The 11,674-nt window shown below is 44.6% G+C and overlaps 1 protein-coding gene across 1 annotated transcript in view; it reads left to right on the top strand.

The window, feature by feature from the left end:
- Window positions 1–878: 878 nt before the first annotated feature.
- Window positions 879–11,674, top strand: part of LOC119164802 (orexin receptor type 2) — a 109,376-nt gene continuing 98,580 nt past the window's right edge. Inside the window, exon 1 of the mRNA XM_037417008.2 lies at window positions 879–1,069. The gene's annotated coding sequence lies outside the window, so the exon portion shown is untranslated. The remainder of the gene's footprint in view (window positions 1,070–11,674) is intronic.

The raw sequence follows: 11,674 nt of genomic DNA, 5'->3' as shown, positions 1-11,674 counted from the left end.
CTCATATAACGGAGCAATATTTTGTAACATTGTTCCCTAATATGGCGCTGACCGACAAAAAAGTCGCCGCTGTACACAAGAGCTGAAGTTTCGACCGACTGTACGCTGATTTGTATGGTAGAGTAAACTTGCTTTCGAAAGATAGGAGTCAGTACCTTTCCAAGTGCCTATCTCTGTCATTTCACCTCTATCGAATTGCGGCCGCCGCCAGCGGGAATCGCTCTCGCAATCTTCAAACACTAGTCGGTCACCGTAACGACAATACCATCTTGGGAGGTTACCATCACCATCTTGAGATTTAGCACTGAAAAGAACGTTAGGTTTAGCAACATCCTGTTCAAAACTTGTGAAAATCATCACTTTTCTTTCATTCGTTTTTTTCGCTCCCCCACCCCCTTCCCGCCACGGGTCGCGTCACATGCGAGACACCAGGCAGACACGCAGAAGGCGCAGGCCTGATTTAAAATGGCTGCGCTGTTTCAAAAAATAAGATAAATGTAAGGGATTGTGAAAGCAAAAGAACAGGGTACCAGCATTGAAAAAAAGTGATATTGAGTGTGGGCGCGGGCGTGCGCGCGAGAGAGAAGAGGGAGAAAGTGAAGGGAAGACAGAATGCGCGTTGAAACAAGGGGAGAAAGGGAGAGCCTAGGCTCCGCCTCCCGGCGTTGAGGGAAACGGCCGTCGAACTGCGCGCTCCCGGCTCGCCCAGAGCGGGCTCCAAAAGTTGAGCGCGCGGCAGCGTCTGCTCTTCTCCCGGTGTCCAAGTCGGCGTGACGCTCAGGGTGCTCTGCCGAAAGTGAAGAGTCTGCTCTTGAAAGTTTTGCGAGCTTCAGAAAAAAAAAATACGCTGGTGCTGTCGTGGGAAGACCAAGAAGAAGAAATGGGAGAAGGAAAGTGCTAAACACCTTGGTTTGTTTTATAAACCTAAAGCCCCGTCAAGTTTGGGACTGTACGTTGACTTCTCAGATTCTGTGACTATACCCGTGGAGTTTGAGTGTTTCGCTAGACGACTTACTCTGGGAAAGCACCGCAAGAAGAAGGAAACGCTTCTTGGGTCGACCGGAGAAAGGTAAGATTTCTTTGTGTTTTTATAATAAATAGCGGTCGATTTCGTTCACTTCGAAAAAGTAAGAAAATGTGTGATGCATGGAGTGATAATCTGTAATGCAACGTTCACAGTCGCTTAATCAGAACAAAAAAAAAAAAGCGGGAGCCGTACTGTAGGGAAATACTTGCAGACTCTAATTATGGAAAAAGCTCTCTATAGTCTTTTGATGGCCCCTTTAACTCGTCAATGATAGGATATGATAAGCTACAGTTACCGCCTCATGCAATCTGCATCTTTGAATCATGCGGCTATTTATTGAAAAGCTCGTTTTTATGTCAGTAAATTTTCTCGTGCGCATACACTGCAAAAAAGACGACCATATTTCTGTTATTGATGTTTGTTTATTATTATTAGTAGTACTATTAGTATTGTTATTATAATTTTATTGTATTGCGAGACTATTATGTTAAGCTTTGCAAGTGTGGTTGCGCATTAAGGAATATACCTGAAAAAGTGTGCATAAGGCAAAATCAAGACAAAGGAATTTATCATACAACTATTTACAAATAAATCTAACGACATACAAAGACTTGTATAGCAATATGCAAGTTACGCACGAAGAAAAAAAACACGATATTGCGCATGCATTCTTTTTTTTGGAAACTGCTTCAAGTATGCGCACCAACATCTTTTCACGTTTGGTTATCTCACGTGTTAGATAAATGAATAGTTCTGGTGAGTTTGATTTTTTTGTTTCATGAATAAAAAGTGTTAAAACAAGCCGAGCATTTACATGTGAGGTGCATGAAAAAACGCGTCCACAAGCGACACGTCTGTAAGTGAGGCTGGGTTCAACGCTACAGCCATAAATAGCTCGTTTTTCAAGAATTTCGAAGTCGGTGTACTTCGTTGTAAGCGAACAATTTTTGTCTTGTTCATAACCAAAAAAGTGAGGAAGATGCAAATGAAATAAATAAACAAACTTTAAGTACGAGCTGAAATCACACCCAGGCTGTCTGTGTGGTGAGCAGGTAATTTACCACAGAGCCGCGATATTACCAGAACCTTCCACGGGGAAAAATTTATATGTATGGTATGAAGTGGAATGTAATGGGTAGTCCTCTAAAAGGTCCCCTTGTGATGCAACGCACATGTTTTGACATCTAAGGAGATTTTATTATTCTGCCACGCAACAATACAACCGTTAAAGGGACCATAACGGATATCTTACCGGTTGTAATATTGTGTTTCAGAGGCATATTATCGCACCAGACATCAAAACACGTGAATCACACCATGAGTTAGTGTTATAAAGGCCCACCTATTACAAAGTGCTCTGACATAATAATCAACAGCTGCTAAAGTGTCGAGAAAGTGGGCAGGTTGACGCGTTTTTTGCCCTTTTCGCAAAGTGAAGATATACGGCTCAGTAGGCTATTAAATAAGTTGTTATTGCCCACTTCGCCACGCAAACAATATTCTAAAATGCCAACTGCAAGTACATATCTATATTTGCAGTAGACATTCAGTAATACTTTGAAACTGCTAATGTTACGTGCACAATCGTCCTGTTTCTTACGACACTAAAGTACTCTAAACACTAAAGTCTAAAGTACTCGGCTGCTGACCCTCTGGTCGCGGGATCGAATCCCGGCTGCGGCGGCTGCATTTCCAATGGAGGCGGAAATGGTGTAGGCCCGTGTGCTCAGATTTGGGTGCACGTTAAAGAACCCCAGGTGGTCAAAATTTCCGGAGCCCTCCGCTACGGCGTCTCTCCTAATCATATGGTAGTTTTCGGACGTTAAACGCACATATCACCAAACTCTCCTAATGTAACTTTTACAAGCACACTGTCTGGGCACCCACTGAGCCATAAATAATCATAATTATATTTAATTCAGTAGGTCAGCATTTATTATGCGATCCTTCGTCATTTTCGGGAGAAGCGTGGTATCCGCTACACACTTGCTAGGAATTTCGTGAAATGCTTTTATCCAGTTGCTGACGACGATAAAAAATTATGCCCAAGTGGATATGCGCCATAGTTATTAGGTGATCTAATGTTTTAAGTTTTTTTTATTGGGTTGGAGCTTATAACGACCCACTCCTCAAGCAATTCGCATTTTGTGACGCTTGATTGTTCCTTTGATGTTCCGAAACGCCTTAGTACTCATATTTACGCCAATCTTTCCCGAAATCAAGCATGCTTAAGGTCAGTTTAGAAAATAATTTCCAGCTGCGGTGCGGCTCAGTGGTAGAATACTGGGCTGGCACGCAGTGGAAGTGGGCTCGAATACCATTGTGTCCTTGGTGTGTTATAATTGCTATGTTTTTTTTTCTTATTTCTTGCGGTACTGGTTACGTACACCGGCGGCAGCAGCGCCATCTACGGCACCGCACGTGAGCCGTGTTTTGATCTCGTAACAGCTTTCGCTGTAATTGAGAGCCCTTTCACTGCTGCGAATATGACTCTGAGGGGTGAATGGTATACAGCATATTGCGCTAGTAACTTTATATGCTTTCGTTACTTATCATAATGAGGAATCAAAAAGCCACATACTCAACGATCCTCGCTTTTATGTTGCGCATTGACTATGCTATCACACCGGCAGGAACCGAACGAGCTCTAAAAATTAAATGCTGTATTACACAAGAAACGCGCTTGTTTCGAAACTACAAAAACTGGCGTGATGTTTCCTTTCTATGCAAACGGTGTCACCTTTGAGGCAAAATTGTTCAAGTCATTCTGCCATTTATACGAATTATTATGCCTTTTTTCCTTTACGCCCTCATTAAAACCAGTGCATGCAAGAAAGTTTGTCTTTTAGAAAAATTTGTATACGATTCAGAGTAATTACTATTCAGGGTTTACGATTCAGAGTAAGTATACCCCACAAGCGCTGTCTGTGTGTTTAGAAAAAGTGGGTAACGATTCAGAGTACATAGGTACTCTACTATTAGTTTTTGTAAAAGGTTCTTTCGAAGTACGTCTTCTGGTTTAAGAGAATTTTATTTCCAGATATATCTTGCATAGCTTATGTGCAAACAGAAAGATAGACAATGATAATCATGCATATGTACAGTGCCAGCTGTTATATACAGCAAAAATAACTTGTGTTTAGAAAAAAAATTTTAGCATATCCACGGGGGGAATGATAGAAAGTGGGGCGAAGAATCCATTCGTCTGTTCGTCCTTGCTTCCATTCGTCCATGTGTCCGTCTGTGTTACCAGCCATGCATCCATCCACCCGTCCGTGCGTGCGTCTGTTCGTGCATTCGCACGTCCATCCGTGTGTCCATCCCTGCGTTCGTCCATGCATCCGCCGCTGCGTCCGTTTATGCGTCCATCCATCTGTGCAGCCATCAGTGCCTCCGTCCTTGCAACTGTCTGTTTTGTCCGTTTTCCATCCAGTCAACACTCCAAGTACCACCATCTTGCCATGTTTTCATCAAATATTCCGCATATGAAAGAACCCCCACGCAGATGACATTCGAAGAACTAAACAAGAGGTGGCACACGCAGACTTTTTTACGGCTTACGCTTCTTGTCTACTTCCCCCCTTTAACCACCTCGAGTTCATGGTATATAATAGTTCACTGCATTCATGGCACTGGGGCCCAACGCTCGCTAAACCTTTCTAAAACCAAGGAGGTTACGCCCAGCGAATATAACGCAGCACCCTTTCTTGTCAGATAGTGCTCAATGTACATGCCGATGGCTGATAACGGCGAATGAGAGACAGGAGAATTCGGCTTTTAGTTAACTCGCGCGCTGCGAATTTTTAATTGTTCAACAACGCACAGGAGAACTCTCCCACTGGCACCACCTTGCAGGTCAAAGCATAAGACTGGTTACGCCCTACGACTACGACTAGGGACGAACGGGTGCCGCTTTAAGAAGTTTCGCCCCTAAAAATGTTTAATGATTTCAAGTACTTCGTACTCATGTATGGGAAAGCACTGAGCTGTCCCGCTAAAATACCAATGCCGCATATAGCGGATAGAACTAGGCGCGGACTAGAATGAGACTGTGTTTAGAGATAAGTGGTCAACGATTTCGACTACTTCGTACTCTATGGGAGAGCAGTGATTTAAGAGAATTTCATTTCCGGATATATCTTACACAGCTTATGTGCACACAGAAAAATGGACAATGCTAATCAATGCGTATGTACAATGCAAGCTGTTATATACAGCGAAAAGAACTTATAGCGTATGCAGTGACGTACAATGCGAAAATTGTACAACAAAGGCAGGACATTGATGACGTCGAGATGATTAAACCTAAATATACAGTAAGGCTACATGGACAAACAAGGGGGGGGGGTCATTCACAGTGTAGGGTGATGTTTTGCATTCACCTGTGGGGACAGTTTGCTCTCGCGCTCAAGAACAATATTGCACAAAAAGGACATGTTTCTAAAGAAGAAAAGGAAAATACGCACTGTAATGTCACAGTGGTACAAGCTCTAGCCCACCTCCTCAATAGGGGAGGGAAGGCATGGACACTCTGTTGTTTTTTACGATAATAAATCGCGTAGACCAGCGTCGGAGGAAAGCCTCCTCTCCCAGCATGACTAGTTCTGCGTTGAGATGCATAAGCATTACGTTTCTGAGCCGATGTAGCAGAGGAATCACTTCTCTCTGAGGGCGTCCCCTCAGATGGGCCAGTCCCCTCCGCTTCCAAAAGACGAAGGCTCCGATAGCCACTAAGATTTCGACGAAGTTATCCCTGTGGCTAGACTTCCACTACATACTTATTTGGAACATTCTGGTAACCATGCGCCAAATGCTGCGCGCTACTATACCTTCATGGAATACATCGTTCAGCGTTTCGACGCGACCGCATTGAGGCCTTGTGGTGGAGGGCACCACGCCGCAAGGCGGTCGGCCGTTGGTAAAGCCTCCCATTCGCTAAGCCAGCTTAGGTCACGGACCTCGGAGAGACGTGTTTGTAAGAGTCTAACATATTTTCGCCCGGCACTTCCGGTGTTGTTCTTCAGATAGGCTTTTCAATGCTTCAGATTCGCTCATGTCGGTGAGGGACATTTCCATAAGTTCTTGAACTGGAAAATCATTTTGCCACTGTTGCAAAGATTTTATAACATGTGTGCAATACGCCGGTGGCTGTTCGGCAGCTGGTCCCATGTCGTTTGCTAAACCAAAAAAAATGTTCTATAGGTTCCTAGCAGATACACTAGGAGTCTCCTGCCTCGATACGATGAGTTCCCTAAGAGTGCCCAAGGTGTTTTTGAGAGCCAACATGCGGCACATTACAACTAGGTTGGGTATGCTGAGCCCTCCCAATTTTACTGGTAGGCAGACCAAGGCTCTAAGAGAGCAGTGAGACTTATCAACTGAAGGCAGTGACAATTTCTAATCACCCCCCCAATGAAGGTTCTAATCATGTCTCTTGTATATGCGAAACCTCGCAAACAGTGCAAGTTAATGACTGCAGGATTATACACTTCATTTCAACACCCTATTGCTTCAAATGATCATACACTCATACACCTTATTATCAGACACCTGACATCATATCCTTATTATCAAACAGCCCATTATTTCAAATGCTTCTCCGGTATCACAGGTACGCTTGTCCATGTGCCAGTTCACTACAGCATTTTATTTCAGCTCCACAGCATAACCACACAGCCGGCCACATAGGCAGTGCAAAGCAATACTACAGTTCAGTCATGCCAAGTTTTCGTATCTACAAGACACCAGATTAGAAGCTTGGCGAGGGGTAAGTGATACAAGTTCATTCGGTCTACAGTGGACGCGAGTAAACTCAACGTCACCGGGCAAAGCCCACCCTAGGACCATCAGGTCAAAGCTGACGGCCTTTGCACAGGCCCTCTGGATGGACAGGGTTTAAGATGTTAGGTCCTGTGCGTTGATGAGTTTCTTCATTTTTTGAGCGAAACAAGGAATAGATAAGGCGTAGCTCTGGAGGACGCGCTCAAAGTCAGCACAAGCACACCGAAAGGGGCAGCCTGGACTTCAGACGCTTGGTGCGGGGTGGTAATGTTTTGTCAGCTCGTCCTTTCTGTTTTATATATCACGTGTTTTGTTTTGTTCAATTTGAAGGTGGTAGACTGCGCTTGTGACGTGTATTTTTTTTTTTCAATTCGTGTCTAGTGTGTGATGACCGGAACAAGTACGTTCCAACTTGTCAACTTTTCTGCGTTGTCTCTACGCCCTGTACAGTTTTTTTTTTTTACGCGAAGATACCAGATTACTAAATTTTATCCGCACGCTACAAGTACTTCCTTATTGCGTCCATTTTTTTGTGTAGCTGATCCTCTGGAACCCAGACGTTAAAGAGCTTCGCTTCAATATTTCTAATTAGACAAATTTATGAGAAAAAGCGTTCTGTGCCCAAGCAATTTTCCGGAAAATGCACGACCAACGCAAAGTCCGTGCTCCCCAACTCAACTCCGGTAAAGCCTAGAAGTGTCGGTTTAGAAAAAAAATGAATAACGATTTAAAGTATTGAGTACCCTACTATAGGAGAGCATTAAGCCATTCCGTGAGCCTCGAAGTGTGTTTGGAAAAAGTTTTTAACAATTTAGAGCACTCGGTACTCTACTACGGGAGAGCAAAAAGCCGTCCCTCGACAGAAATTGCTGAGCTCTAGGAGAGCGGACGTCCAAAGTGGTCTTGCCACTTCCACATGCTTAGTCTTTCGCATTATACATTTATGCTCGAGTAAGAATAAAAGTGATGGCACGCAGGAATATTTACGTACTTGCATATTTTCATGGGCATTAATAACTAAAAAAATATGTGCAGGAAATTGTCGTCTTTTTAACAAATTTTCACTCCTCTCCGAGTACATCACACCAATAAAATATTAAAAGATTTGCAGTTGCTATGCCTGCAACATTTGCTGGCAGAAAAATTCATGAACAAGTGAAGTTTCAAGTACTCTAAGTAATATACTAATAAACCGAAGATGTGTTTCCTAGTAGGTATCTATGGCTGTGGTCAACATACACAACGTTCTATCTAATACTAGCGTCCTAGGCCACCGGTATTTAAGGTAATAGGCTTCCTTTATATAGCATCGCACGCCTAGTTAGAAAAGCTAGACCCCCCCCACCCCTCATTCAGGAGCTGCATATTCTTAGGCAATCGCTAGAGTGGTTCCCTCATATTGCTACAGAATTGAAATTATTCACTTCTTAGATTAGTCGAAGTTAATGACTTTAAAGCACAATAAAAGAAAGCTTTTCCTCGTCTGGTTATGAGACGTTGCATTTCCTTGTTTTTTACTGATACTCGTCGTAGCCTTCGTAATTTTTTTTCATTCCTAATCTTCTTTCCTCTTTCTTCCCACTAATCTTTGTTTCCTCTGTTTCTTCCCTCCTCCCGGAAGAGTGAGCAGGCGTTGTGCCCCTCAAGATGGCAGTTGCCAGCATGCTCTCTCCCTCTTTCCTCGGTATTCTTGTGTATCTGTGTATAATGTATACAAATCAAATAAATAAATAAATAAATAAATAAATAAATAAATGAAGAAATACGAGCTCATATACCTCGCCCTGATACGCTTGAATAATTAGCAGTGCGTAAACAGCCACGGGCTGTAAGAGAAAGGCCGCCGTAGCCTTGTACAGCCAAACTCGAAAAGCTGAAAGGCCTTTTATTCCTCTTTAGTTTCTCTTGCGGTTGGTGTCTGCCTTTTTAATAACTAACGTTTTATGCTGACCATACCAGCTTCCGTGGATTCCTCGACTTCATCCACAAACAACAGATATAAACGAGTATACCTGGCCTCTAATAAACTTGGTATGCCTGCTATCAACCGCCTCCCCCCCCCCTAATCCTGTGATTAGTGATTTGAATAAACAATTTTGACTTAATCCATCTCTACATGTTATTTTATTCTCATACTTAACTAAGGCCTTGGTACTGATGAACTCGACATTAAAATATTAATACCAGGTGAAGACGGCCGCATTCAGAATGAAATGCAAAGGAATAAAGAAAGTAAGAAAAGAAAAACATCAAGGAAAAAAATGTAGAGGGAAAGAAAGTAAAGACAGAAAAAGAAAGAAGGAAAGAAAGAAACGCACCAGTGTACTAAAGCGCATGTTATCGCCACTTAGCTGTGAAAATAAGTGTAGAAATTTCTGGAATGAACTGCCTCTTTTAGCTAAAGTATAACTGAATACATTATAACTTTCCTTTCTAGTTTAATCATGCGGGTTAGCTCAGTGGCTGAGAAGTGGCGTTGGTATACTAGAGAACGCAGGCTGGATTCCCAGCCGGGGCGGCACCTTTTCAGCTGAGGCAGAATTTGGGAGAACACGTGCCCTTAGATTTAGGTGCAGGTTTAAAGGTTGCCAGAAAGTAAATCTTAATACGCAGGCCCTCACTAAGACCAGACTCGTAATCATATCCCGGTCAAAGAAAGGAATCCCCTCCGAAATGAAAAAAAAAATGTTAATAGTTGAAGCTTTAAAAATTACCGTTCTTCAGTTCAAAGCCTAATCTTGATCGATATATGGAGTTTAGCGTCTTGAAATCCCCATATAATTATGAGAGACGCTGTAGTCTAGGACTCTAGAAACTTCGACGGTCTGGGTTTTTAACGTCACCCAAATCTGAGCGCAGGGGCCTACACTATTTTCACCTTCATCGAAAATGCAGCCGCCGCAGACAAGCTTCGATCCCACGAAAGCTTAACCTTGGTTTCTGTGTTTTAAAAGATAACTTAAGATTAAGTGCTGACAGTAGTAAAATCTTGACAGAATTGTTCCGGCGTGTATGCCGGAATTTCCAACACATGTTCGTTCTTTTTTCTTTTTCGAAAGCGTCAATAACGAGTTCACAAATACGAAATAGACTAAGCGGCACTGATTCTGAACTAAGAAATTGCAAACACAGTAAATTATAAAAAAATTTCGCATCAAAATCATCAGGCCTTTTTTGAAATTATTAGACCCCAAGAAAACTACCATTCAATTGTTAGCACTATAAAATTATCGTAGAGAGCTACAGAACATTAGCATAACTTATCTAATATGTGTTATTTAGCGGTGAATGGAATGGAATGAAAAAAAATTGCCCGCAGCTTCCCTCGGGGGAACACTGAGGAGGATGCGGAGCGTAACTCACGCTAGCCGAGGGAACTCGACCGGCAATCAACGACTGCTTGCACGTAGCACACACGACGTAGTCGGCATAGTCGGTGCCCTTTCCAAACGTATCGCAAAGAACCGACAACGCTTTGGAGTTGTTCTGAATGTTGCCGATCCGAGTTAAGTTGTTATCGAACCAAAGACGATCACACACCTTGCAGGTATGGCCGAAGCTTCGGACGAGGAAGTCGCGCTTGAAGCGAGCGTTGGGCGTGGCATACTGCTTGGCGCGCCACGCCGCTACCTCGGCGCGCTTGCGCTCGCGGGCAGCATCGGGATCGGCCTCTCGTCGCCTACGCTTGCACTCGGCTTCCCGTTTTCAAAAGTCCGGGTCCTCTTGTCGACGCTTACGTTTCAAAGCGGCCGAATCTGGTGCTGCTGCTCGACGCTGACGTCTCTCAGCGGCTTCACGTTCTCTCAGTTGAGCATTTTCCGCTCGACGCCGACGTTTACGTTCGGCGTCGCGAGCTCTTCTCCGTGCTGCCTTGTCTTCGGGCGACAAGTTGGTTGCGGTTCCGCCAACACTTTGGCCGGCGCTGGTCGAAGGGACGTCGATCATTGCGACCTCGGTCGTCGACGCGCCGTACAAACCAACCGACGAGCGGCAACTGAGCGAGCGAGCACCTACCTTGAGTATATATACAGCGCGACGGCGCATGCACTGTCAGCTATCGAATGTTCGAGAAGGGGGAGAAGCGCAACGGCGCATCGCGCGCGTCAGCTGCCGATGTTCTCGAAGCGCGACGGCGCATGCGCGCGCGTCAGCTGCCGGCACGCGGTGTGTAGAGGAGGAAGAGTGCACAGATGGTGGAGGAGTGAAGCGCGCGCGGTGTGTAGAGGAGGAAGGGATGCACAGATGGTGGAAGAAGGAGGAGGAAGCTTGCGGACGGCGCCGCACTACAAGCCTCGAGTATTAGATGCTCCGCATCTAAAAACTTTATTTGAGTCCTGCAGGACGCGCTTAGCGCGTAGCGGGCGTCTCCCACGTAGGGACCGACAGGGAGTACCTGGCGGCCGCTTCGTGGGCCTGCTGGACGGCGGTGAAATATTATCTTTTACGATCAGTATCATAAGATGAAGTATTTCTTTTGTAATGTTCTTTCCCGGATATAGATATAATGTGCCTTCCTTTAGAACAGGGCTCTGGAGGACGGCTCTGGAGGTGGTTCGGGTGCAACATAAGGTGACATGACGGGGTGTTTTGGTGCAGACATCATTAGCGTAGATGAGGCAACATCAAGAGGCTCCGGAATCGTCAGTGGCCCCAGTGGGTCTTTGAGTACTGTGATGGGTGCCGCGTGCTGGTCTCGACTTTTAAGAAAGTAGTGCGTGTCAGGCAGAAAAAGAACTGGCACCTCGGTGTTCACACGCGCTGCTAGTCATCGAGGGCATGTCATTGACAGTTATTACTGGACGAAGGTCGTGTTCTCCGGCGAGGAACAATACTCGTGGCCAGTGTTGCTGTGTGCTGCGTAGCCTT

The sequence above is a fragment of the Rhipicephalus microplus genome, chromosome 9 (genome assembly GCF_043290135.1).
Source record: "Rhipicephalus microplus isolate Deutch F79 chromosome 9, USDA_Rmic, whole genome shotgun sequence".
In the NCBI taxonomy this organism is placed as follows: domain Eukaryota; kingdom Metazoa; phylum Arthropoda; class Arachnida; order Ixodida; family Ixodidae; genus Rhipicephalus; species Rhipicephalus microplus.
This window is presented reverse-complemented; position numbering and strand designations above follow the sequence as displayed.